Source organism: Macrobrachium rosenbergii, chromosome 53, assembly GCF_040412425.1.
Source record: "Macrobrachium rosenbergii isolate ZJJX-2024 chromosome 53, ASM4041242v1, whole genome shotgun sequence".
Taxonomy (NCBI): domain Eukaryota; kingdom Metazoa; phylum Arthropoda; class Malacostraca; order Decapoda; family Palaemonidae; genus Macrobrachium; species Macrobrachium rosenbergii.
The window spans coordinates 54,073,890-54,099,344 of record NC_089793.1 but is presented as its reverse complement, the minus strand read 5'-3'; positions in this window follow the sequence as shown (position 1 = coordinate 54,099,344).

Genomic DNA, 25,455 nt, shown 5'->3' with positions numbered 1-25,455 from the left:
ATGAATGCCAGGGGCATATTTGATCTGAAAAACAAAATCTGAAAATCATTTCATATGCAAGTAACTTATATAACCTAATAATTTGCATGTACTTGTAAAAAACCTATTTTATTACAAAGAAGGACGCAACAGGATTTCATACGTGTAAAAAAATTCCTGTAATTAAATATCTGTTACAAAAATTATCCAGAAAAAGGGAACTTGGGGATACAAGAAGAGAAAAAAGTGAACATCATTTTAGAAAAGTGCAAAATAGTACGTGAAGAACGGAATGCAAAGAGAAACTAATGCCTGTATTGATTAGAAGGGACTACGTTGTGTCGAGATATTCATGTTACTCTTATACGCTCTAGCTTGCGAAGTGATTTTTTTTTTCTTATTTGGAAGTATGACAGGAATTTAGTTGGTTTTCAACAAATGCCAAATAATAGGATTATTATTATAATGAGTGTGCTTGCTGCTGATGAAACCTTTATTTTTTCTTTTTTTTTTAAATAAAGACAAACTTATTGATATTGGCAATTAAAGTGGTAGTTGATTTAAGAAGTAGTTTTACCTATGTCAATTAAGTATGATCCCCCTGATATGGCAGGCATCGTGGCGAAAGAGGCATAATAATAAAACCAGAACTACAAGAAAACTGAGCCGTCGACGAGACCGATGTGGACCGTGCCACGAACCTGGAGTAACGGGAACGATGGGGACGGAATTAAATGGCATCGCAGCAGGGCATCAACCTAAAAAAAAAAAAAAAAAAAAAAAAAAAATAATAATATATAATATATATATATATATATATATATATATATATATATATATATATATATATATATATATATATATATATATATATGTGTGTGTGTGTGTGTGTGTGTGTGTGTATGTATGTATATGCACCGAAGTTTTCAGCGCAGTCGAGTTTCTGTACGGCCGGTACAACGTACAACAACGCCGCCGAAAATGGATCCATTTTTTCTGTGGTCTCGGTGTAATGTTGTGCGAGCCGCTGCCCATAAACTTTAACCACTGCCCGGTGGTAGCCTGTCCTATATCGTTGCCAGAAGCAAGATTATGGTTAACTTTAACCTTAAATAATATAAAAACCACCGAGGAGGCTAGAGGGCTGCAATTTGGTAAGTTTAATGATTGGAGGGTGGATGATCAACATACCAATTTGCAGCCCTCTAGCCTCAGTAGTTTTTAAGATCTGAGGGTGGACAGAAAAATTGCGGACACAAAAAGTGCGGACGGACAGACAAAGCCGGCACAACAATTTTCTTTGCAGAAAACTAAAAAGGAAGACACTAAGGACAAGGAGCATCGTTATATTACAAACAAAGATAATGCTATAAAGGGTACTACTGGAAGACATATTGTTGGCATTTGAATATGTTAGGAAGATTTAAATCTCATGTAAACATTGATACTGCATCTGGTACTAAGAAAAGTAGAGAGAGAGAGAGAGAGAGAGAGAGAGAGAGAGAGAGAGAGAGAGAGAGAGAGAGAGAGATTTTCAGTTCGGCAAGCTATAGTATACTTGAGGTCCAGTTGCATATGCACAATTCTTGGTGGTGGGTTTAATCACTTTATCATTTGTATGAGGGATTGAAGTAACGATAATGAAGCCTTATCATCTAAGGTATTAGGTAAATTCATCTGCTGGATAAAGTCTTTAAGAGTATAGGGAATGAAAATAATAATCACATACAAACATGTTGCCAAAGTACACATGCAGTCATGATAACTTTGCTTCCAGGATAGACAGATTATATAAAAAAAAAAAACTGTTTAATCATATACCATTTTCAGAAATAATCCCAGTCAACTTCGTTGGCCATAGAAAGGAAGAAAGATCGATAGGTAGTTAGCAACACGAGTGTTTGTTTTCAGTAATGTGCGTTAGATTCATGCAAGTCTAAAAGAGGACCCATTAGTATACACAGGCACAGAACGGTTGTTAAATTTACAATGAAATGGGAAATCAATGAATTATTGAAAATTTCCAGAACATTACTCAGACATAGATGTAATAGTAAAAGAAGAACCATTATCTGGTGAGTAGCTCTCCTCAATGATACGTCAAAGGAATCTTCATATTCATGGGGATTCTGAACATGAATCCCTGAGAATACAACTTGATGTTCTCTGTCAAGGGTCTGGTGGTAGCCCCTCTGTCTTGCCGCCGATGAAAGGATGTCTCGATTGCCCTAAAATGTCCTTTTTGAAGTACCCGTTGTTAACAAGGAATTCGGATGTTTGGGCAAGTTCTGTATTGTTAAGTGCCAGGTTCGTGGCATGGTGATGGTGCAACCTTGGGAGCCGGGTTACAAGAGTATGGACAAAGAATTTGCAGTTGATAGATGGCCTTCTTGCAAGTGAAGCGGAAACTAGAACACCCCTAAAATTTCATAGCTACTATATAACATACAGAAAGGACTATACAAAACCTATACCTGATGCAATGATGATATTCAACAATAAATGCTAAGAGTGTGTCTTTATCCTTGATAATCTTCTTTTATTTAATTTAGTAAATCTAACAAATGCAGAATCAATATTAGAAATAAATGTCACTTTCATGGTGTGAAAAAAGGAACTCATTCCTTCCCATTGCTTAGGGCAAAAAAAAAAAATCACACGTTGATAACGCATATCAAGTTGAAATTGCGATGATATTCGACAGTCGGAAACATCGTTACCTGCTTAAAGGAGATTTGTACCTTCGACGTGAATAGGATTCGGGTCACCAATAATTTTCGCAATCAAAAAATACTAAAGACAAGCGAACAAACAGCTCATGATATGAAAAGAAAATACTCGTCCAAAAAATGTACGGACACAGGTCCTTCTGGCGGTCCTGGAAAAGAGGTATCTATAAAATGGAAGAGAGAGGTGAACGGGGCGTGGGATCTAGGAAACCATTTTTTAGGCAAAGGGTAAGACAACAATCCCGTTCAAAATAGTATATAAGTGAAATTCTCGTTTTGTAGGAAAATTAAGCGCTCTGTTCGGATATTATTTTTCTTACATTCTTCCAATTTTTCCATTCCTTAATAGGTGCTTTTAAGTTGCGGAATTACTTCTCCACAGTCATACAGCGCTTACAGTTCAATGATGAATATTATGGTTTTTACATTAAATATTTCTCGGAAGTTATATTCACGAAGATTTTCTACTAGAAACTGAAAATGAACAGATAATCACAGGGTTTTTGTCAGTAAAGGAAAGATTTGTGAGATGTAAATGTGAGGGTGATAAAAAATAAATGAAATATACAGATCAGACGATAACTTCCTCTCTCTCTCTCTCTCTCTCTCTCTCTCTCTCTCTCTCTCTCTCTCTCTCTCTCTCTGGCCATTATATCTATTACGTTTGGGGAAATCATCGCAAAATATGGGCCATTAGTGGGAACAAAAGAGCTCGCAACCAAGACAAGAAAGTCAATCAAGTGTCCTGCCAAGGAAGAAACTATTCGCTTTTCTGTAACGCAAACGACATACTTTCTCCGAAACAAAGCCCTAAGAATTTTCCAGGCGTAGAGGACAAATAAACGGGCCAAATACCCAGACCGACAGACAGACAGACAGAAAGAACATGCATACACACTCACACATTCTAACAGATACCATATATATATATATATATATATATATATATATATATATATATATATATATATATATATATATATATATATATATATATATATATATATATATATATATATATATATATATATATATATAAAGACAAAATTCAAGAAAAAAAGAAACAATGGAGTGTTTTAAGGCCTTTCGACTTTTAGTCCTTTACTACATATAGACTGAAGAAATTTAAAATACGTTTATAAAGAAGGCTCATATAAATGACAGATGAGGATTGCAAAGGAAAAAAATACGTACCTGGAATCCAACACAACTGAAGAATCAGTAGAACTGCCAAAACGGGGTTAAGCATTTAAGAGGTTTTACAAAGGATTACGCTCAACCGTTCAGAAGCAGGGACAGGACAATTAAAAGATCATGCGAGGAGGTGACTGACCACCAAAAAATGTTATAAAAGTACAACTTAATAATTCTCTTTGCTTTTTTTTTTTTTTTGGTAAACAATACACATATGAATACAGAGTTTTGGGGAATGTCTGGAACACCCAGACAGTCGATGAAAGACTTTCACAGCCAAGCCCATGAAATTCCAAATTTGATATGCCTTTTGTCAGGGCCTTGACCCTCTCTCTCTCTCTCTCTCTCTCTCTCTCTCTCTCTCTCTCTCTCTCTCTCAATAACCCTCCTTGTACCATTTTCCCTCCCACTCCCTCTGCCAATCATCTTCCTTCGCAGGTACGACTTGAAAACACTTGATCTCATCAGAACAGATCTGACGAGATTTATGCCCGTTTCTGAGGTCTAAAGGAATCAAGGAACAATTCAAAATTGCCCGTGAAGACGCGACCTAGCGCGGGTCAAGGAGAGAGGTCATCAGTGAGTAACCAGCCACGGTGAAGATGAGTCACGCAGCTGTATGTATAGACTATATATATATATATATATATATATATATATATATATATATATATATATATATATATATATATATATATATATATATATATATATATATATATATATATATATATATATATATATATATATATATATATATATATATATATATATATATATATATATATATATAATAATGTATACATACATATATACTGTATCATGACTGACATGATTACCATTATTGCTACTTACTATTATTGAGATCACTTAAATCTTATAAGTTAGGGAGCGCACGCTTATATAGAAATAATGCTCCGATTTCTATGAAATTTTATGTTATACATATATATAAGGTGATTTTCAGAATAAATTTTGAGAGTGATCGGATGATTATTTTACACTATTAAAAAATAAATAAAATTAAAATGTTTCTCCTCCTTCATTTTTAAAGCTATTGTGATGCGGCTTCATACACATTGTCGGAAAAAATCATGGTAAGAGTTTTTCTATTTTCCCTTTTTTGGATGGAGGCGTGGGATTTTCCCAAATTTAAATAATTTCATTATCACGGGTTCCTCGTCAACCAAAGAAAAATCTAGGCCCCAAAAATATTCAAATTTCTTTCCTCTTGGCTTTCCAATGGTGTATTTAACTTTAAACTTGGCCTAAAATAAAAGTAGTTAGCTTTTTACTTGCAAAAAGTGAAAAACTGAGAAAAACGACTGTAAAGGTCAACAAGTGGGTTTTTTTTACTCGTATATATTTTTTTATCTTAGAACATGGTTTTTAGTTTGAAATATGGCTCTGGTCACAGGTAGCAACCCTTTGAGTAATTTAGCCTTGTGATTCTGACTCGTGGGTCCAGGAAAACGTAAAAAGAGAAAACAAAGGAGAATTTCATTGAGCATAGGGCTCTTGTTACTGAGGGAAATATTACGTAAAACACGTGGGCAAATTTAAAGGAGTGTATTTACATAAATGATATCAGTACTGGAAAGAGGAACTCAAGTAGATTACTATCCTGAAGGAGATTTCTTCTATACTTTGAATGAAACTGGGGATTCCAGACACAGTCCGATGCTTCCACGAAATAGGGTCCCTCTGAAATGAGAGATATGCATTATACGCCAGTAATGAAAATAGACAAAAGAATAATGAATTTATCTCTGCACTGAGGGTGCCAAAGGAGTAATAAAGACTTAATACTGCATTTGCAAGAGGCACTAACGGACATTAGACAAGGGTGATTTCTGGCTTTCTCTTTAAAAAAATATTACGAGACAAAAGTGTGACTGAAATGGGGCTCTTCCAGGGCACTTTACCTTAGCAGATTTTCCGAGGGCGCATAGAAGGCTTGTCCGTGGATGACTTGCGATTTCCGAGGGCGAGTTTCTTCCATTTCAGATGCAAGGGCTTCCGTAAAGGGGCAAGGCGATGGGGACTCCTCGAAACTCCAAGCAATGGCGTGTGGGCTCGAGGAATAACAAAAGGGCAAAGGAAAAGTATACTTGAAAGGGCCACGTGGTTAGATGCAAGGGCATCGATGGGGCCAGGTGTTGAGGACGTCTTCACTCCATATCTTCCAGCCCGTTGTGTCGACCTCGTGGGCTTTTGCTTTTTATCCTCCTATGGGGCAGGGGTGCGTCCAACACAGATGTTTTGACTCATTGCACCTGCTGCCCGAGGGGAGGTTTTGGCCTATAAAAAACACCCAAGACAGATTACTTTTGCCTCGAAGAAAGATCTTTATCAAAAATGGGAGCGCCTTTAATCTTTAAACCCACTCACTTTAAGTCGATAGACAGATGGTCTATCGATCGTTTTGGCAGTAAATGAAACACAACAAACAACCAACAACAACAAAGGAGGGGGGAGGGAATTTGTTAGCTCGAATTCTTGCTAATCATAATACCTCCCCATACAAGATGATGTACATACCTCCTTCGGTGTGTACATCGATATTCAAGAATGAGCGGCAAATGCTTTACGTTACTCTACATTCTGCCTTGCAATGAACTTTACTACTAAGGGTTTTATGAAGCTGTGACATTACTTTTAATAACACATTGGGACAATTTTCGTTAACAGAACGCAAAGTGATTTAAACAATTGCAAAAGAATAATTACTTTAGATTTGGTTACCCACTGGTAACTTTATAATGTGACTTGAACAATTGTGAATTAATTAAGATTATAGGACCACGTATATGAGGCTATGGCCAACAAATGAAAAGAAAGGTTATTGTTCAAGAATTAAAATACACGGTTACTTAATTTTTAGATAAAATGCATGCATTTAGTACAATCTGCCTTGAAGAGGCTGTGTAAATGAAAAACAGCGTTTATTTTTGTAAATGACATCCCCTTTACGCGATACTGTAATGACTATACATATTCGCATTGATAATTTATCTTATTTTAACGTTCCATTTGTTATGGTTTCATAAAGCTGGCCCCACAAGGATTTTGACAGTTCAGAGATGCGGGCGAGAGTATTCATGAGGTTTTAATTCGCTAACCTTAAACTACGCTAATTTTATTTTCCACTGCCTACTCAATGTTATGACGGGCGAGCAGACAAAAGATGTGGGTAGGACAAACAGGATCTTAAGGAATGGAAGGGGGAAAAGGGATAATAATAACAAAAGGAAAATTACCAAGACGTTACTAAATGAAAACTTGACCGCATATGAACAGCGGGACACATCCTCAGAGCTTACAAAGGGCATTTAAATCACAAGGGCAAGAGTTTATGACTCGCGATTCATTAAAATTAAAGATAAATAAATGACTAAAAGAAAGTAAATGATATTGGCAGAAGAACTAAGGGAAAAAGAGTGAGGTTTTTATTGTGTTAGGCTCAATTTATTGTCCTTCGCCTATAAATTACGGCCTCGGACTATCACTTCAGTCCCAGGGCGAGAAAGTGCACCCGAAGGGCGTGACTCTTCAGGAGGGGCTGACACGCACGCCGGTGCCAAGGTATGGGAGCAAGGGCGTGCCACTTCTCACTCTGTTATTCTTAATGATTTATACATTGTGTGGGAATGGTATCCCGTATTTAATTGCCTCTTGTGGGGATAATTTAAGGAAGATTAAATAGAAGGTGATAAGAGATAGCAGTTCCTGAGGAACGGAGGAAGATAGAGGAGGGCCTGACATCCCCTTCTGGATTAGGGGTGCCAAGACCTTCGAAAGATGAAATGGTGGCACAGGTGCCATGGGAGCTCTAGAGCTCTTTGTAAACTACCTGGAATTCCCACGCCCGTGGTAATTTTGCCTCGAGCCTTTCTTAATGGGACAGTCGTCCTCGGCAGGGGAGAGGAGGGCCCGCGACCGAGGGCGGCACGGAGTACCACCTGGGCCTGCTGCTGCGACAGCCGACGGAGGAGTGTTCCGCAAGTTCTGGATAATCCGTCGCGCTCTTGTAGTTCATCGCCAAGGGAGATATGGCAGAAACCTGACTTGCAATTTCAAACGGACTGAGGCAGAAAGGAGGCGGTCGGGGGTGGCGTGAGCGGCTCGCAGGTATCGTCTTGACCAGCTCAGGCAGGGGTTGCGAGGTCGCACCTGCAGGTGAGCTTCCGCGGTGATCGGGAGGAACCGTCTCTCTGACCAACGCTGGTAGCGGTGCCAGGCCGGGGAAGAGGGGGGTCCTGAGTTGGATCCCGTGAATGGAGATCGGCGTAGCGCTCTGGCGCTGGCACTAGGGCAGAGTGAGGCGCTATCAGAGGTTTCTTGGGCTCTGCATTATCAGGACGGACGATAGTTTTAATTTGGCCCTGCTCGGGGCATGCAAGTGGCACCGGCAGGAATTTGGCATCTCCTGAAGGGAGATCGATTGGGGCCTGGCACTGGCACTGAGGCAGGGCTGGGCACTGGAATTGGATCGGGGAACCGATCGAGGGGGCCACTGTACATCGTACTCAGGTGGCACTGGTGGGGACTGCACGTCCTTCTGGTACCCAGGGGCGCCAGTCTTGGCTGAGGGAGAAGCGGGGAGGATTACTCGCGCCCGCGGAATGATTCGGGGAATGGGGACCCTGCATTGTCGTGATTTCGGTGGGGACTGAAAGTCCTGTCCCAGGATGACGTCATAGCCTCCGGGAGATGGCTTGCTACTGCAAGATTGCAAATTTTGGTTGGTGAGGTCTTGTGACTCTCAATTGGACCGTAGGGAGTATAATTTTAAATTGATTTATTCCCTCGATCGTGACGAGTTTTCGTCTATTGACGATAGCTCCGTAGGGAACTCTGTCCCTTCGGATGAGGGAGATTTGTGCGCCGAGTCCTCGAATGTGACTCGGCGCGCGCTAACTATACCTCGTGGAGGGGCCACGTATACAGGCCCTTCGGCGGGAGGGCCTAATGACTGGGGATCTGTGACGGCCAAGGCGACGGTGGGAGTATTTGATTTATTATTGCGTCATTTTGCCCATGCGGAGAATGGCCATAAACCTTGCACGCCGTGCAAAATGTCTGGCTGAATCTTTCCGCGCTGCCCCTGTGGAGGGCGCAGGCGAATGTTATTTGTCGGTTTTCCGGGAGAGAGAGCCGGTTTCTTGTTCCGCACTGTTCGGAGGAAAACATGCCCGTTTTCTTGCAATAATGGCAAACGTTAGGGCTTGCCCGAGTTCCCATTTTTGTGGGAATTTGAACCTCCGAGGAGGGACGGGGATTTATCTTCCCCCCATGGATCCTTCTGAGGGTGGTGAGTTTCCGCACATATCTGCTATTCGGCAACACTCGGTGAGTGTTGCTGGGGCTTTTTCCACTATATGGGTGGCGAGGGCAGGAGGGGCGTTTATTTAGGAAATGCTCGAATTTAAACCACTCGAGTACCTCGGCGGTTTTAGTGGCTCCTTCGGAATCGAGCCATTTTGTCAACGCCCGCTCCAATGGTACGCCCAATCGGACCAAGTCTGGCCTGCTTCTCTGGGCTGCTTATAACGTCTCTCCACCGCTCAGGGTGATCTCTCGTGAAGCCTCATAACTGCTTGGCGTACGGCTTCCCAGTTTCCCCGATCGCCAAAATGGAAGGGCGTGGTAGGCAACGAGGGCCTTTCCGCCCAGGAATTTAGTGAGAACAAGGGAGAGTTCCGCGGGAGAGATCGCAGCACTCCAGGACTTGTCGGCCCTTTTGAAAATTACAAGCCATACTTCAGGTTCGGACTCTTGTCCATTTTGGCATGAACGAAAGTGAGCTTGGCTGAGGGCACTCATTCCCGCGGCAGGGGCGGGGGTGGCGGGCTGTCGTTCTAGAATCTGGAGCTCGTGGGCGCACTGTCGCTTATGACTCCTCCCATCTCTTCCTCCCTCTTTGGCGATTCTTTCTCTCTCCTCTCGTTGTTCTTGGGCAATTCTTAAATTCTCCTCTTGTTGTTCTTGGGCACCTGTTCCCTCTCTCTCTCTGCACGTTCTTTTCCTCCTCCGAGTTCTTGGGCAAGTTCCTCTCTCTCTCTCTGCACGTTCTTTTCCCTTCTCCTGCTCTTGGGCAATTCTTGCCCTCTCTTCTCTTCACGTTCTCTTGCTCTCTCCGCCTTGGCATCGTCCACTCGCTTTGAACCCATGCTCTCAGATCTTGCCCTAGATAGTCCCATGTCCTTCCCAGCAGACATGTAGAATTTGAAATCCCATAAAAAGTTTTGTTGGGCTCTGGTATTAGCCATCTTGGAATAATGGGTAGTAGGATATGTCTGAAAAGACTCAGGTTGTCTGAAAAGACTCAATTGCAGGAATCTGAAACACTCAATTGTTCAGACTGCAGGAGAATGGATCTGTCTGAATAAGACAGGTGATTAGTAAGTCTGAGGAGACTTTTTGTTAAAATTTGATATGTCTGGGAAAGACGTGGGATGTTCTGGCGAACGAATTTTAATATTCTGCCTTCGAAGACGTAGTTGATTTTGTCACGCTCGGACTTGGCCGGCTGTAGCGTGAAGTTAAGTTGTTCTAACGAACTAGAATGATCAGTCCCATAAGGGCTTAGACGTGTGTGAACTACACTATATAATGTCTCAAAAGGACTTAATTTTTTCCATAGTTCCTTATCAGGAATGAGAAATTCTGAATTTGGAGCAATTCAATGCGACTAAGAATTTTTTTGAGTCTCTGAGGACTGAATTTGGAGAAATTTAGGAGTCTCTGAGCTGGAACATGGAGAAATTACCTAGAATTTTAGGAGTCTCTGAAGACTGGAATTTGGAGAAATTTTGCCACGTGCGGCTGTAAGAATTTTGGAGTCTCTGAGGACTGGAATTTGGAGAAATTCCTCGCCACGCTCATGCAGCTCTGAGGACTGAATTTTAGAGTCTTTTAGGAGTCTTAGGACTTGCAGGATTCTCGTCCCTTAGGACTTAGAAATTACTAACGGGAAACCCAAAGAGAAATGTTTGCTGGGAAATGAATGGGAAAAAATGCTACACACGCGGGCATGGGGTGGGGGGACGGGGTGGGGCTGAAGGACGCCTGAAAAATCACCGGAGTTATTTTTAGATTCAAATGAATGAACCCGTGATATTTATACACAGCCTGGGATTCCGGGAATTTCCCAGTCGCCTGAGAGGATAACAGTACAACGGCCTAGTAATTTCCCTATAAGCATGGAGTTTAAATTTCAGCTTTCCTAACACCTAACTCGAATTCTAACTACACTGAGAGAATTTCAGCAATGCAAGCTGGCTTCGGTGTCCCACGTGGGAATTTTATTCGCGCCTAAATAACAGTTCGCTAATTCGAAATGCTTACCTTAAAATTTATCACAGAGGAATTTCTTTCAGCACTATTCCTCAAGCAAGAATATGGCAAGGATTTTAACACAGAGGAATTTAACACTATTCCTCGAAAAAAGGATGGTTAGCACTGGTTATTTCCTAACTACCTATCCTGAAAGGCATGCATTAACGAATCTAATACGGCAGTTCTTTTCTCTCAGTGAATACATGCGTCCCTATTTCTAATTCCTAGGAACAGTCACGATTGTAAAAAGGTTTTGCTAAGATTAACACATTACTTACGTGGAATTTTCTGGATCTGTGTGCTGGTTTTACACAAAAGTTCGTAATTGTCTCGTACCCAGCTTAGCTTTGCTAATAGCTGATCTGGCACGTTGCAAATGCAATAAAGCAACACTAGGGGAACTGCAACTGCAAAACGAGATCTATGGCCAGGTCGCCATTTTTACGTTTTTTTTCCTTGGTTTTAGTTTGAAATATTCCCTGAGAGACAGGTAGCAACAATTTAAGGTAATTTAGCCTTGTGATTCTGACTTCGTGGGTCCAGGAAAACGTAAAAAAAAGAGAAAACAAAGGAGAATTTCATATGAGCATAGGGCTCTTGTTACTGAGGGAAATATTACGTAAAACACGTGGGCAAATTTAAAGGAGTGTATTTACATAAATGATATCAGTACGGGAAAGAGGAACTCAAGTAGATTACTATCCTGAAGGGGATTTCCTACGGGATTGAATGAAACTGGGGGATTCCAGACACAGGCCGAGAAGCTTCCACGAAATTGGGTCTCTCTGAAATGAGAGATATGCACATTATACGCCAGTAATGAAAATAGACAAAAGTAATGAATTGAGGCTGCACTGAGGGTGCCAAAGGAGTAATAAAGACTTAATACTGCTGATGCAAGAGGCACACGGACATTAGACAAGGGTGATTTATGGCTTTCTCTTTAAGAAAATATTACGAGACAAAAGCGTGACTGAAATGGGGCTCTTCCAGGGCACTTTACCTACAGCAGATTTTCCGAGGGCGCATAAAGGCAGTCCGTGGATGACTTGCGATTTCCGAGGACGAGGTTCTTCCACGTGGTGAGATGCAAAGGCTTCCGTAAAGCGGCAAAACGCGATGGGGACTCCTCGAAACTCCAAGCAATGGCGCGTGGGCTCGAGGAATACGGGTCGAAAAACACGAGGAGAAGTATACTTTGGAAAGGGCCACGTGGTTAGGATGCAAGGGCATCGATGGGGCCAGGTGTTGAGGACGTCTTCACTCCATATCTTCCAGCCCGCGTGTGTCGAGACCTCGTGGGCTTTTGCTTTATCCCTCCTATGGGGCAGGGGGTGCGTCCAACACAGATGTTTTGACTCATTGCACCTGCTGCCAAGGGGAGGGTTTTGGCCTGTAGGAAAAACACCCAAGACAGATTACTTTTGCCTCGAAGAAAGATCTTTATCAAAAATGGGAGCGGCTTTAATCTTTTAAACCCTTGTTTTTAAGTCGATAGACAGATGGTCTATCGATCGGCCGGACTGGCAGTAAATGAAACACAACAGAACAACCAACAACAACAAAGGAGGGGGAGGCAATTTGCAAGCGGATTCTTGCAATCATAATAATATATAAATATATATAATATATATATATATATATATATATATATATATATATATATATATATATATATATATATATATATATATATATATATATATATATATATATATATATATATATATATTTATATATATATATATATATATATATAATATATATATATATATATATATATATATATATATATATATATATATATGTGTGTGTGTGTATTATCTACTTATATTTCCTCATATTGTAAGGAATAAACCCCATGAATAACTTTTAAAAAAACTAGTAAAAAAAAAAATATAATATCACCCTATATACTAAACATATATATATATATATATATAAAAATAAATATATATATATATAATATATATATATATATATATATATATATATAAACCGTATTATCTACTTTATTTCCTCATATTGTAACAAAATAAACCCCATGAATACACTTTTAAACAAAACGAGTAAAAATGCCTCGAGTTACCTGTACATCGTAAAATCGAGGATTAATAGAATACAAGGTTAGTCCGCTTCTGACCAAAATAAGGACAATCTCGCGCATGTCGTTTTGTGGTTGTATTTGGTCGAGGTTAGGATAAACAATGGTCATCAGTCTGCATTTTACTTTACCAGAGTGAAGAACAAGGAAGCTCTCTTAACCTGGATTAAGGCGGTCAGTCCTTTTAATCTCGACGACCCGACCTGTTCTAAATAGAAACATTTGTTCTGAGACAAGTCAAAAGAGAAAATATGCAAAATTAACAGAATGGCCACTTTCATAATACATTTTTTGAAAGTTTTACTTTCTTTCTCTTATCTGTGTGTGCTTTCATTATGCAGCATAACATTTAAACAGAATTTTCTCATCCTTTTTATGTTGAATGATGTGGGCTGCTGGTGATAGTTAAGACTGTAATTAAAAAAATATGTACACACACACACACACACACACACACACACACATATATATATATATATATATATATATATATAATATATATATATATATATATATATATATATGAATATATATATATATATATATATATATATATACTGCATTAGCCATATGGCAATGAAAAGGCATGGAGGGTTATTCAATCCAAAAATTCAAAACCAAAATGAATATGCTTTCCAAAATGTCGATGCTTGGTCCTCTCCACGCGTGTTTAATCTCCGTATACTGCCAGATCTGTAACAACAATGAGATATCACCATTTCTCCCATTACAGATATCAAATATCATCTTTTTCGTTACGCAGAATTCTAATTCAATTACGTAGGTTCACGATTGATAAAGTTTTTTTATGCAATAACAAGAAACGGAACCAGATTTCCTTTCAACATGGCATCTCATTTTGGCGCTATTGCCAATATTTCAAACAGTTCAACGTGCTTTTAAATCCACGGATAAGCAGTTTACGACTGTCTCCAAGGGCCACTTTCAGTGGTCATGGTATGTTTGGAGGCATTTCCCCTTTCTACAAATATCTTGATTTCTTAGTATCATCGGTAAAGAATAAATTCGTAATTCGAAAAATTAACTAGAAATATATCTCCTATTTCTATAGCATCACTTAACTACTTTTAAGTATCTAATTTTGTAATAATGATAAATGTACATCTTCAAGTACTGACAAAATAGTTAATATTAAGGTGTCCTTGTGCCAGCATGGGATCTTAGAGAGAGAGCCAATTCGTTATACAAGCAGCTTACCCCTGCAGTTACTAACATGTATACATTGTATGATGTTTCTTGTTTAGACGAAAATGCTAAATACTTATAAATGGGCTATACATACAACGGTAAATCTTTGTACAAAATAAGAAAAATATGTTATCGTGCATAGGCTGTGGAGAAGAAATGGACTGAAGACAAATCCTAAGCAGGGAGGAATAGGAGGAAGATTAAAATACCTGGAAATGAAAAACGACTCCTATAGTCTTATAATTATAGCCTCAGGGTTTGTTTCAAAAACATTCAAAGGTCTGTCAAGTTGTTGTTTTGTAAGATCGGGAACAAGGCAGATCTTTAAACGCCACGCCATGCCAGAAAGGTCTCTTTGTCATGGGTCGAGTATAAGACCGTGAAAGACAGAGAGAACGTGTGCGGGCAAACATTTCCCACAGTGACCCTTCATTTCCTTGTTTTCTTCTATGGTTACCTACCAGTGACGTCACAAATTTGCGCAGTAACGCCAGGACGGTCTAACCCCGTACTCTATTAATCTTGGTATAATCAAGGCCACCGAAAATAGATTTCTTTCGGTGGTCTCCGTATAATACTGTGTGAGCCGAGGCCCATGAAACTTTAACCTGTTCTATATCGTTTCCAGATGCACGATTATGGCTAACTTTAACTTGAAATAAAATAAAAACTACTGAGGCTTGAGGGCTGCAATTTGGTCTGTTTGATGATTGGAGGGTGGATGATCAACTTGCCAATTTGCAGCTCTCTAGCCTTAGCAGTTTTTAAGATCTGGGGGCAGACAGAAAAAGTGAGGCCAGAAAAAGTGCGGACGGACAGACAAAGCCGGCACAATAGTTTTCTTTTACAGAAAACTAAAAGCCAATCCCCTAGTACTCGACGCTAGTTCGGTAGGCGACACGTTTTTCATCCGTAGCCATAAACACTAAATAATTATGTTTCTAAACAACAACCATCACACTTTAAACTGGTTGCAGGAAGTTTTGCCGAACGATGAAAGTAACACTGAATTGTTGATCTTGAACTACAATTGCTCTCCTCCTAAGCATGGTCATTATTAAAAAAAAAAAAAAAAGAATAGTGCATTTATTTCTTTATTTGGTTGGGCATTCATGAAAACTAAACTTTTAACAGATTATTGTAGGAGAATCAAAGGTTAAGTTGGAAATTAGATCTATTTCGCACAACTTGATCTAGTTTAGGCAGACAAACCTATAATTAGACAAAGATACCATTTTCTTTCGATTAACTTGGAAAAACTGGGAGATTTCGCAAGTGCACAATAAACAATCAAGTCATATCAAAATAGAAAGTATTCAAAGTGAACTCTCAGTAACTTATAGATAAAAGTCCATTCAAGAAGTAGCACTGTTAATGCAAGGATTATGAGATCAACATTTGAGCGACTGGTTGTTATGACAAATACTTCATTTGCATAATCTGATGCAACAGAGGATACCTCTTCGAGGTTCAGTTAATTCAGCTGGTGAGGAAAAACTCAAAACTGACTGCAACATCTGCTTGCATTCGCATATGTCATATTGTTTGTGAATTTGTCCATTTTCCTGGCACGTTTTCTTTGGTTCTCCTAGAGATTATCTTATAATATAATCTGTTAAAAGTTCAGTTTTCATGGATACACAATCAAATAAAGAAATTAATGCTTTCATAATTTTTTTAATAATGACCCAGCTTGGGAAGAGAGTAGCGGCAGTTCAGGATCAACAATTTAGTGTTGCTTTCATCGATCTGCAACACTATCCACACTTGTTTGGAATATGAACCTCAAGTCTGATGAAGCCCAGTCGGTGATCCTTATTGCTTGCTTCATTGCTTAAGCGCAGAAATTATCTTTATTGTAGGTGACGGTAGGAGTATATTCACTTTGTGACAGCTTCAGGTCGAGTGGAGATGGAGTAATTACAACTGTAATAAAGAATGTAAAATGAAAGCGACAGGAAGTAATTAGTTTAACAGCAACCCATATTCCATTGCTCTTATTCAGTTTCTTTTAGAATCAAATGAAGTTTTATACGAGAATACCTGACTTTGTTAAAAGGGAACCTAAAACAATTATGGCTTGATTTTTCATCGATAATATTTTTGTGGATGTAAGCCACTGACACATCAGTTGAATCCTGTGGTAGACACGAGGGCGATTCTACGAAAAAATCCCCCAAAGGAAAAAATCCCTCAAAGGAAAATATCCCTCAAGGAAAAAATACCCCAAGGAAAAATCCACTTTGTTGATGTTACCTATATAATATATTTGTTTACATCGTTTCCAAACAAGTAAATAATCTGGGGAACAGCCAGATATTAAGTACAAACAACATCCCTTAAAACGATGTGAAAACAACTTTCTAATAAAAAGCAAGTTCTCGACTCCAAGTTATAATCACTTGTTAAATGTGGAAATACATTTATTAGTATGCATAAGCATACCGTATGCTGGAACTTTCATTTAACCTAAGAAAAAAAAAAATCTACACTTAAAAGCACCCGTGGAGTTCATCAAGTCTAATAAAGGTGGGACCAAAATAGCTTTGGGTTATGTATGTGGGAAACAAGGAATTAGCCAACGAAGTAGAATCATGAGAGTGTGAACATCGGGGCTCAAGTTCACAACGCAAAGCGAGAATAAAAATGAAACTAGTTGTGGGTAAGTGAACGAGCACATTCATGGACCGTATGTGATACGGATAGAAACATTTATAAAAGCAAAGCAAGAAATCAAAAATAGGGTAAGGTGTACCTAACAGACACCCCAAAAAATAATTTCGCGCACAGTTGAAGGTATTGATAAAGACGCAGCAGCAAGTCTACCTACAATAAATCATTTGGGAAGAAATCTTAGACATTGCAGACAATGAAACCAGAATTCTCTTTAGTACCAAATATAATGCCGATCTTGTTATACCTGAATACAGACTCACAAAAAATAACGGAAATTTTCTTTTGTAAATTCCAGGCCAATAAATCAAGTTATTCTCATATTGGGAACTGAAAGAATGTATCGCATCTAGTGAAGTTTCGAGACACGTACGTGGATGGAACATTTAGTGTCATGCCCAATTTATTTTGACAGATGTACACTATACATGCTTTTACTGGAGGTCGGTCTGTGTCTCGTCTTCGTCTTATACTGAGTAACACTAAAGCAATATATGAACTTTCACTGAGAAAGTGAGAATTTTACCAGTAATGTAGATCCTAGAACTATAATCATAGATAAAAAAAAAGAAACAATGATAAATAGAATTTAAACAGTTTTCCCAAATACACAAGCCAAAGGAAGTTCCTTTCACTTAAGCCAGAATATTAAAAAAAAAAAAATCAAGAAACCGGTCTTTTGCATTCCAACCCCCTCCCTACCCTCCCCCAAATACTCTCTCCCCCCACCTGGTAACTTAGGCTTTTGAGGCAATAGCTAAATCTTTGCCTGAGGCTGCAAATGATGTTGATTATTTTGAAGTGATTGCATAGCTAATTTACACATACCTTGGCTGACAATGAAGGTAAATTCTGAATTGAAGAAAAGAAACAAACAATAAGGAGCCTCAAGTTAGGCATGGATGGTGTAGCAGAATTTGTTTCCAAGAGATGAAGGTCAGTTGATGAGACTTAAGCCCCATAAACACTATGCATCATGATGCACACAGTGTTGAACGGATGTGTTGAAAAACCAATTTTTCAACACGACGCCGCATCACCAGCATGTTGACGGGTCGGACCGATTTCACATGCCTGCGCAGTGACGCATTTGCACTTGGAGTGGTAGGATGTCTGCTCAGCACGTCCGCTTGGCTCCAGCGCCGATGGCTCAATCACATTTTATTGAATTGCATTTTTATTCTGAGATCCATTTACTTTCTTTCGGAAGTTATTTTTCCTGCTGATGTCCTTATACTCCCTTTCTTCTAATTTTCGTTATAAGACCTTTTTCTTTTTCTCACCTTCCTCATGAGGACCTGATCTATCCTCCTGTATTCCTCCAAGCCTTCCAATCTGTCTTGCAATTTCTTTTTCTACTAAGTTTCTCATTTCCTCTTTTCACCACTCTTATTCCCTCTTCCTAAACCTAAAGTCACCCACTGCCGACTGACTTTATCTTGATTTTTTCAAGATAAAAGGGGTAGTAAGAAGCTAATTTTCTCTTTCAAATGTATATTTTGTAAATATTTTTCCTTGAAAATCGTTTTCTAATGAATTCCCTTTCCGAACATATTATCTCATGTACCCCAAGAGCTCTGCCTTCCCAATATGCCATTTCTTTTTCATTTACCTATTTGTGTACCGGCATGCTCTATAAACCTGCAATGCACAGATTCAAACTCGTCGAGAAACTCTTGTACTCTAATTCTCTTTCAGTCCTGGCCCACACACATTCTCTATCAGAACTTTCCCTTTTGTCAGGCTCAATCTTACCACATACAACCTTCATACTAACACATATGTATAATCCTTACCTGAGTTTCATTGATTCCACAATCAATACAACTTCCCAAGCTGTACACTTTCAGCTTTCCTCAACACACTGACCCTTTATCCTTACCATTCCCGCACAAAATGCCTTTTTTTTACCTCTATCTCACTCAGTGCCAAACCAGGCAGCTTTCCTTCTTAAACCCATCAGCTATCACACATTCCTTATCTTCTGCACCATATTAATATACATTTAAACCAGGAAGATGCATAGAAATACACAATGTGGGGTTACAAACCCTATACCACGGCTGTTTTATGACTTTCACACTGTGCTGAGTAGTGGGATGTTATTATTTTCTAGCCATTAAAGAGAACTGAGAATCTGACGCTATTCGTCTCTTGTGGAGAACCTCATCTGCCATTTACAGGCATTTATTTTCACCACAACTGTCGTGCGAGAACAAGTGAGCAGTGTTGCAGTACAGTTTGGCCGCTAGTGATTTTATTCAACATCACTACTGCATCACGTGGCTGATACATGATATATAGTGTGTACGGGGCTTTACATTTGAAACCTTCAGGCAGCAGCTTAAACGAAACAGCCACTGTCGGTTTAGTTCACTCCATTACACTTAGGCAACGTTGTCCTACCTTTTCAGTCTACTGAGATATTTTGGCTTTTGTTTTCCCATATTGTTCCATTCCTTGCCTAATATTTGTCATGTTTTCCTATTATTTTCGCTTTTAATTTTTTTCAGAGATATCGATTGATCAATGACAAAGAAAGCGGATGTATCATCAGCAATTCCTTGAATGCAAACGCTGTCATTTAGAAGTTTAGTAGTATGTAGAACAATTGGGATATGGTCGATAGTACTCTTAAGAGAACAATAAATATGTTATTAGACAGGTATACACAATTCTCCAGGAAGCAAATTTTGCAGATTCACTGTTGTTAGTAAAGTATATGCTATACTATGTATAGATAATTATTAAGATGGATTTATTATATATATATATATATATATATATATATATATATATATATATATATATATATATATATATATATATATATATATATATATATATATATATATGTGTGTGTGTGTGTGTGTGTGTGTGTGTGTGTGTGTGTGTGTATGTATATGTGTGTGTGTGCGTGTGTGTGCGCGTGTGTACACGAGTTATTTCCTACACATGTAAGATTACAAATATAACTGAGAAATAATGGAAATGGTAACTTTGTACTGATCCAAAATAAACAGTGCATATATTTTATTCTTGAAGCAAGGTAACTAATGTGTTTAAGTGATTAACTAAGTTTACATTGTGTTCCGTTTCAAACACAAAATAGTAAAAGGTATTAAGGCTTGGTTTTTACTACAAAAGAAAAGGGGATAAAAACGGCAATTTTCTTAATTTCTTCCTACCTTTACTGCACCTGGAATCGGAGAGTTGAAAATACTGATGAAAAGAGAACTTAATTTTCTTGGGGGTAATCTAATTTAAATTACGGCATATGGCTTTTGAAATCCAGGTGTGGAAATAAAAGAAAAAATGTTGAAACGACAAAAGGTTATCTGTTACTACAACTCCATGTTGGAGTTTTTGTGATCAAAAGTCCCCTTAATATGCTTGATATGAAAATCATACTAAAATCTATAGCAAATTTGATGTTACCGAGTCATCTACTATTTTTTTGTGTTATTCATTGCAATGGGGCTGGTGTGAAGCCTTGATGAATTTATGGAAGTACTTTTTTTTTAATTAGATAGATTTTTGTAATGTGTTATAAAAATGTTAATATAAATAGTATAAAATGTATTCTTAAAATACAGAAACATTTCGTCTTCATCAGCAGACCTATCCTCATGTTCCCAAGGTCTCCCACGGCCTTGTCGTATCGTCTTATGATCTAAAAGAACTTCCTTGGCCAGTGGATACGTCTGCAGCTGTCACGTCCAGTTTACGGCTTGCTATTTACTTCGACAGTTGGAAGTGTTCGTCTTCACCTTTCTCTTCTCCCCCCAACACCCCCACCCCCTCCCTCACACAACCTTTCTTTGTCGACCATTGACGTCCCCATTCTTCTCCCTCTTCTCCCTTCATTCCTCATCCCTTCTCCCCCCCTATGCCTGACCGGGAAGAAGACCCTCCTCTGCCGAAGGTTCAACAACCACCATCCGAAGGACGGTCTTCCTATGCTACAATCGTCCACCTCGATGTAAACATAACCGCAAAACCAAATCTTCGGGGAGGATTCCCTTCAAAACTGGTAGACAGATCAATAGTTAACTTCCTGAAGGACAGATACGATTTCCAGCTATCAAAACGGAACGAAAAGTCCAGCAAGGCCATTCCCTGTTCAAACCTAGCTGAACTTCCCTTGAAGCCTCCGTTGGAGTTTTCATTGTCAACCCCTGGATATAAGACACTGGTCATAGGGCACCGTCAAGAAAAAATTCTGGCCACTTTCAGGGATACTAGTTCCATACCAGGTATGGCTCTTATTATGGGGTTATTTCAAACGAAGGAATACACAACAGGGCCTCTCAGGTACTTCCGTTGCCAGTATTATGGCCACCGTTCCACTGGACTCATTGTTTGCTCAATCTACAGTATATCTAGAGACTTGAAATCAAAGAGCGTCTGGAGAAAATCAAGAAAGGGGAAACAATAACTCCGAAGTACCCCAAGTGTTCTGAACCACATCATGTTCAAACGATGCAGCATTGACTGTTCCGCATAGCTAAATTAAAAGCAAAGAAATTCAGAAAGGCCGACACCAGAACCTGTACCTGCACCACAACAATTTCCATATCATCAAGGAACACGGACAAAAACAACAAAACAACCGGTTAAAATTGCACTAGACACTCGTTAAGAGACAACAAACCCCCAGGTAACGTCTGCATCTCCTTACAGCACCTTTAACCCTATGCCCTTACCTCTGACTGAAAAAAAAATCTTCCAAATGTACTTGCATTTGTTCCTCCATCCCTGTGCCCTACCTGACCTGCGAATGAAAAAATGAATGAAAATGCACTGCCTCGTGAACTACTTATCCTATTTCTGTAGTAACTTGGGGATTATATCGAGGGAGAAGCAAATATACGTTGTTAATCATTCTGATTGACACTTGTTCTGTTTCACTTTCTACATTCTCTAGCCCTACTCGGCCGCATAACGTCTAACGACCGAATCTTTCAAATATAGCTCTGCCTTCCACTTAAGCTTTTACTACTTTAACTTTATCTCCTTTCTGAAGAAAGATATTCAATAAAAATACGCAATTATTTACTTATAATAAATATTGTACAGTCCTCTTGAAACTGGGAAACATGGGCTAAGAGCCATTACACCTACTGACAGTTCTCCTTTCAGTTAAAAAAAATGTTTTCTATTAAAAATCTCTGCCTTTCTTCCATTGACTCCCTACTACTGAGAGATCGATGCTTTAACTATCATACCTTTCGAGTAAATAAAATACAGCATGATAACGTTAACTACACACTCTCTACAACTAACAGGCACCCTTGGGTTTAATGGTTTTCAGTCCCACCTGCTGAAATTCTCACTTCACCAGACGATCTTTTTCACTTTCGTTCCATTAATAAAACTCAATTTTATTCATGGTCATCTTATTGCTTCTAAATCATCAAATGACTATGGCTGCAGCTTAATCTTAAACAACAACAATTAAAGAATGCACTAAGTACAAAAAAAAAAAAAAATTAACAGACAAAATGTCAAGAGAAAAATTAAGAAATGCTGAACAGTAGAAGAGGCAATTACACCGCATTGTGTCAGTCAATTAACTTTCATTGCATGAGTGAAACTCTTGTACATTCCCACAAAGGGAAGAACTTTTATAGTGATTATTCGTAAAATTTTCCGTTGAAGTTTAGAATTGATGAAGTAACGATTTTTTTTTTTTTTTTTACAAATCAGTGTCTATGAATGCACATAATAATTCAGGAAAGTTTGCAAATTCCATAAATATCTTACAGTAGAGCAACACCTACAATTGTTCGTATAATGTTAATTACTTGAGCTTAATTGAGTTATATCATCGGTTTTCTTCTGTACCTTTCTATTTATGGCTAGATTTTGTTATTGGAATTCCAGTGTGTTCCTAATAATTACATACATATTTAGAAAATTAATAATATTAATAAAATAAAAAAATAACTATAATAGTCAAGGCGATGAGAGCCTGCTGTCATTTTCCCTTCTTGCAATATTGCATTCCTCCATTAAAGACGTTACAGGAAAGATGCACAGTTATGAAATTCAAAAGTTTAATTTCTCGTGGTCTCCGACAAAACCATACAGTTTATTCTTTCATAATTCATGTCCAAGTCCATCAATCGTACTAGAGAATTTATGAAGTATTAGATCCATTTAGTTAAATAAAGTACGATTGGATAACCTTTGTCGTCAGACATTTCAATCGACGACTCGAAAGGTTCTGTTCAGGCAGTTTTATTATGAAAACGGTTGCGGGCGCTTTTCGATTTTTTCGAGTGACAGTGCAATACATCTTGGTACATCTCCTGTAGGTAAGAGATTTTTTACTATTCAGATACAACGCAGAATAATACAGTCTTTTCCCCATATATTTATCTTTAACAAATGTAATTTTCACCTAGAAGAAAGTCCCTGTCCTATATTACAACTTATAATTACCCGAAGATTGTAACTGACTTTGGAGATTTGTTTGTACGCTGGAATGGGTCACACACAGCCAGGGAATACGTGATTGTGCATCTTCTGTTAAGTCATTTCCCTTTTGTCCTCGACCTTGACGCCATAATTGCCCAGCGTTGAAGCCACTAACTTCTCATAGCTCTACATCGTTGTCCATTAGCTTTATAATATATATAGAATATAAAGGATTTTAAATCGCACCTAACAAACTTCATTTCATCATAACCATCGTCTATATATCACCAGGATCACTCTTGACTCTTGTCAAGTCCAAGGTCTGTGAATATACATATCTGTTAATCACTATATTCCTAAAGTCATCACTGGAAAAAATGTCTGGCTAAAATCTAGAACCAATGGAGATCCCTATGTGGAAGGTTGTCAGGCATTTACTATTTCAGATGCTATATTAGATTCTGATCCCAAGAAGACTTTAAATGAAATGATGATGACTATATTAAAAGATATAGTGCATTTTGGGAAAATTTCAGTGTACATTTAATAAACTTAAATATTAATGAATTATTGATAATAGCTTTTTGGAACAGCGACAATCTCCTATGGTTTAAAATATTTTCTGACGTTTCACTTTTCTTTGTAACTGCACACCAATTTTCTTCACGTGTATTCACATAATCATTATAAAAATCTATTCCAAAAATTTTCTACAATCAACAGACTTTATCCAATCTAACGGCCATGTTTTCCTGTTTTTCCATTTGCCAATGCTCATTATACTAGTTAGTTTGGCACCACTCGCTTGTTCAAATCTCTGAATTTCTTTATAGCAGTCACACATTGATTCATCAGATGACAATAATGCAGATGAATGTTCAGCATAACCTTGAACAGTGATATTCATTTTGTTAGGAAGACTAGGTCCTACTTTCATATTATTGGATTTAATAGCTTTATGTAAAGGTTCCTGGAAAATAACGTATAACAACATTTATATAGGGCATCCCTGCCTTGATCTTTTTACGAAAAATTAAGGACTAGGAAATCCATTTACGTGAACACAGCTTTTATAGTCTTTATATATTTTTATCATGACAGTAAATTCATCAGGAAACCCAATTTTTTCATAACTTTAAAAATAATGATTCTACATTGACCCTATGAAAGGCCTTGGCCCAATCTATATTAACAACAGCTAATTGCTGGTCATTTTCATTAACATAGAGCAAAATATCTTACTGTGTTATTACAATTGATAATGGATTTTCCTTTCACTTCACAACACTGTTCTATAGAAATTATTTTCTACATAACACATTTTAATTTGTTTGTTAAGACTGGCAAAAATCTCATAATCTGAGTTCAAAAGCGAAATCGGTCTCCAATTTTCTTTAAGTCGTAAGTCTCCTGATTTTGCAATTAACTTTATTATACAAAAATAATTGGCTGTCACACAATTTTTTGGATTTACATACATATCTTATCATTTCCATAAAATCTAGCTTGATTATTTTCCACACTTTCTTATAAAACTCTGATAATAGTCCATCAGAACAAGGAGATTTATTGTTACTCATATTCTTAATGGCATCCCAAACTTCATCTCCTGGATATCACAAGTCAGCAGTTCTTTATCTTCCTCATTTAAAACCAACCCATTTTTCTAAAAAAATTCTTGGTAATTTTCATCAACATCTGAACATCTACTGCGCTGAAAATATTTTCAAAATATTTTTTTACATAGTGAGAAATTCCCTTTATTGTCTATCACTGATCCATCTTTTCGTTTCATGCTTTCAA